This window comes from Papaver somniferum, chromosome 3 (genome assembly GCF_003573695.1).
Source record: "Papaver somniferum cultivar HN1 chromosome 3, ASM357369v1, whole genome shotgun sequence".
Taxonomy (NCBI): domain Eukaryota; kingdom Viridiplantae; phylum Streptophyta; class Magnoliopsida; order Ranunculales; family Papaveraceae; genus Papaver; species Papaver somniferum.
This window is the reverse complement of record NC_039360.1, coordinates 193,513,077-193,517,714: the sequence shown is the minus strand read 5'-3', so window position 1 is coordinate 193,517,714 and position 4,638 is coordinate 193,513,077.

Genomic DNA, 4,638 nt, shown 5'->3' with positions numbered 1-4,638 from the left:
CATGGTGGAGACGAGACTTTATGCTTGCCAAGGTGCAAGTCTTTGTACTCGCGTGCAAGGCGAGATTTTATGCTTGCGATAAGAGCAAGACTTATGTGCTCACGTGCAAGGTGAGGCTTTTGGTGCTTGCGATGTGATGCAAGTCTAAATAGTGATGGGTCTAAGCAATCCTCATCTCCAACTCGATCATGTCGCTATCCACGAACCTCGATCGTATTGCTATCCACGAACCTCGAACTCGATCATGTTGCTGCTCCAAGTGCACATAAATGTTTCTCCAACACAGGAATTTTCGTTTCCATGTTGTAGGTAATTCAAAGAGGATTCCAACGAGCCAAAAATCACTCAATTCGGACTTAAAATGAAGAAGTTAATGGCGAAAGAAGATTTGAACGAAACGCGCATGCTGTTGCATACGTGGCAGTGTTGACCGTGCACAGTTTGCTGACATGGCAGATAAGAACTGATGTGGCATTTATGAGTGGACTAGAATACTGACGTGGCACTTACTGACCAACCTAAGTTGCTGATATAGAAAACAAGTTGTGAACAGTGCTGACGTGGATGGATGATGTGGCATTTTACGCTGACGTGGCGAGTTGACTGTGATGCTGATGTGGCGAGTCAAATCAACTGGTTGGACCAAATCGGTCTGGTTCTTGTTGAACTGTTACTGAACTGGTTCGGTCTGAACCGAACTGTGGTGAACCTGAAGCTGGACTGTGGACGGACAGATCTTATGGTCCAGATTCGATAGATTTGACGGATTGGATCCTCTGGATGAAGAGGTGTACCTGAGGCTGGATCTATGTGGCTGTACAGGATAGACGATTTTGTAACGCTTTCTGCCACACCTATATCTGTTACAGTATCTCTGATTCGCAACTCTTCTGCAACTGTTTTCGCAACAGTTTATGTAATTGTTTTGCAACGCTTTCTTCAAGTTTGCAACGGTTTCGCTGTGAACCCTAATATTTTTTTTTCTTTTTTGTGCTGCTGATTTTTGCATGGAATTTCATGCAGATTTCTTCCGCACTTCTCTCAATGATAAAACACGATTCTTTCACTCGAATCCCCTCAGTCGGCGCCAATGTTTGTACCCAAAATAAATTCTAGGCACAAAACACGATTGATTTGATGATGATTATTGAAAATTAGGATTATGAATCGATAGAAAATAAATAAGAGACAAGGATTTAACGTGGTTCGGCAAGTGTTGCCTACATCCACGGGGAACTGAGAAATTATTTATTGATTGTAGTATACAAGAATTTTCTCCGGGTTAGATAACCTAAAATTCCATATCTCTTAGGGTTTAGGATACATGTATTTATAGAGTTTATGTAACCCTAATTTTGATGTAAACTTCATGTGCAAGCAACTTGGGCAACAATCCTTCTGGAAACTTCTATAATCTTCCGTCATGGGCTGGCTATACGGGATTGATTACGGGCTCACCGTGTATAAAATACACGGTACAAACATCGCCCCCTCTTAACCTCCAACTTGTTGGTGGTTAAGAAAATTGTTTATCCTTTTGCGTCGAACGTTGATGATGAAACTCTCCCCCAAGCGTGAGTAGAGATATTGGGAAGACGCTCCCAACTGTAATTACCTGCAAAAAAAATAAAAATAAAAATGAAAAGTAAAAAAAAAAAAAATAATAATATTGCTCACGTGCTAGGCGATACTTTTTTCCACGTGGTGGACTTGTGATGCTCGAGAGCCAGTCGAGTCTTGAATAGAATGTAGTGTGCTTGTGGCTGGGGAAAGGCTTTCTGCTCGCAACTTAATACGGCTGTAGCGCTCGCTGCTCGGGCAGGCTGGCTGTATTGCTTGTGTTGAGTACGAGTCTCTGAACCAATATCGGGCATTGGGCTCGTGATTCAACGAGACTTTGGACCAACATCGGGCGTTGGGCTCATGGTGGAGACGAGACTTTATGCTTGCCAAGGTGCAAGTCTTTGTACTCGCGTGCAAGGCGAGATTTTATGCTTGCGATAAGAGCAAGACTTATGTGCTCACGTGCAAGGTGAGGCTTTTGGTGCTTTCGATGTGATGCAAGTATAAATAGTGATGGGTCTAAGCAATCCTCATCTCCAACTCGATCATGTCGTTATCCACGAACCTCGATCGTATTGCTATCCACGAACCTCGAACTCGATCATGTTGCTGCTCCAAGTGCACATAAATGTTTCTCCAACACAGGAATTTTCGTTTCCATGTTGTAGGTAATTCAAAGAGGATTCCAACGAGCCAAAAATCACTCAATTCGGACTTAAAATGAAGAAGTTAATGGCGAAAGAAGATTTGAACGAAACGCGCATGCTGTTGCATACGTGGCAGTGTTGACCGTGCACAGTTTGCTGACATGGCAGATAAGAACTGATGTGGCATTTATGAGTGGACTAGAATACTGACGTGGCACTTGCTGACCGACCTAAGTTGCTGATATAGAAAACAAGTTGTGAACAGTGCTGACGTGGATGGATGATGTGGCATTTTACGCTGACGTGGCGAGTTGACTGTGATGCTGATGTGGCGAGTCCAATCAACTGGTTGGACCAAATCGGTCTGGTTCTTGTTGAACTGTTACTGAACTGGTTCGGTCTGAACCGAACTGTGGTGAACCTGAAGCTGGACTGTGGACGGACAGATCTTATGGTCCAGATTCGATAGATTTGACGGATTGGATCCTCTGGATGAAGAGGTGTACCTGAGGCTGGATCTATGTGGCTGTACAGGATAGACGATTTTGTAACGCTTTCTGCCACACCTATATCTGTTACAGTATCTCTGATTCGCAACTCTTCTGCAACTGTTTTAGCAACAGTTTATGTAATTGTTTTGCAACGCTTTCTTCAAGTTTGCAACGGTTTCGCTGTGAACCCTAATATTTTTTTTTCTTTTTTGTGCTGCTGATTTTTGCATGGAATTTCGTGCAGATTTCTTCCGCACTTCTCTCAATGATAAAACACGATTCTTTCACTCGAATCCCCTCAGTCGGCGCCAATGTTTGTACCCAAAATAAATTCTAGGCACAAAACACGATTGATTTGATGATGATTATTGAAAATTAGGTTTATGAATCGATAGAAAATAAATAAGAGACAAGGATTTAACGTGGTTCGGCAAGTGTTGCCTACATCCACGGGGAACTGAGAAATTATTTATTGATTGTAGTATACAAGAGTTTTCTCCGGGTTAGATAACCTAAAATTCCATATCTCTTAGGGTTTAGGATACATGTATTTATAGAGTTTATGTAACCCTAATTTTGATGTAAACTTCATGTGCAAGCAACTTGGGCAACAATCCTTCTGGAAACTTCTATAATCTTCCGTCATGGGCTGGCTATACGGGATTGATTACGGGCTCACCGTGTATAAAATACACGGTACAAACATCGCCCCCTCTTAACCTCCAACTTGTTGGTGGTTAAGAAAATTGTTTATCCTTTTGCGTCGAACGTTGATGATGAAACTCTCCCCCAAGCGTGAGTAGAGATATTGGGAAGACGCTCCCAACTGTAATTACCTGCAAAAAAAAATAAAAATAAAAATGAAAAGTAAAAAAAAAATAAATAATAATATTGCTCACGTGCTAGGCGATACTTTTTTCCACGTGGTGGACTTGTGATGCTCGAGAGCCAGTCGAGTCTTGAATAGAATGTAGTGTGCTTGTGGCTGGGGAAAGGCTTTCTGCTCGCAACTTAATACGGCTGTAGCGCTCGCTGCTCGGGCAGGCTGGCTGTATTGCTTGTGTTGAGTACGAGTCTCTGAACCAATATCGGGCATTGGGCTCGTGATTCAACGAGACTTTGGACCAACATCGGGCGTTGGGCTCATGGTGGAGACGAGACTTTATGCTTGCCAAGGTGCAAGTCTTTGTACTCGCGTGCAAGGCGAGATTTTATGCTTGCGATAAGAGCAAGACTTATGTGCTCACGTGCAAGGTGAGGCTTTTGGTGCTTTCGATGTGATGCAAGTCTAAATAGTGATGGGTCTAAGCAATCCTCATCTCCAACTCGATCATGTCGTTATCCACGAACCTCGATCGTATTGCTATCCACGAACCTCGAACTCGATCATGTTGCTGCTCCAAGTGCACATAAATGTTTCTCCAACACAGGAATTTTCGTTTCCATGTTGTAGGTAATTCAAAGAGGATTCCAACGAGCCAAAAATCACTCAATTCGGACTTAAAATGAAGAAGTTAATGGCGAAAGAAGATTTGAACGAAACGCGCATGCTGTTGCATACGTGGCAGTGTTGACCGTGCACAGTTTGCTGACATGGCAGATAAGAACTGATGTGGCATTTATGAGTGGACTAGAATACTGACGTGGCACTTGCTGACCGACCTAAGTTGCTGATATAGAAAACAAGTTGTGAACAGTGTTGACGTGGATGGATGATGTGGCATTTTACGCTGACGTGGCGAGTTGACTGTGATGCTGATGTGGCGAGTCCAATCAACTGGTTGGACCAAATCGGTCTGGTTCTTGTTGAACTGTTACTGAACTGGTTCGGTCTGAACCGAACTGTGGTGAACCTGAAGCTGGACTGTGGCCGGACAGATCTTATGGTCCAGATTCGATAGATTTGACGGATTGGATCCTCTGGATGAAGAGGCGTA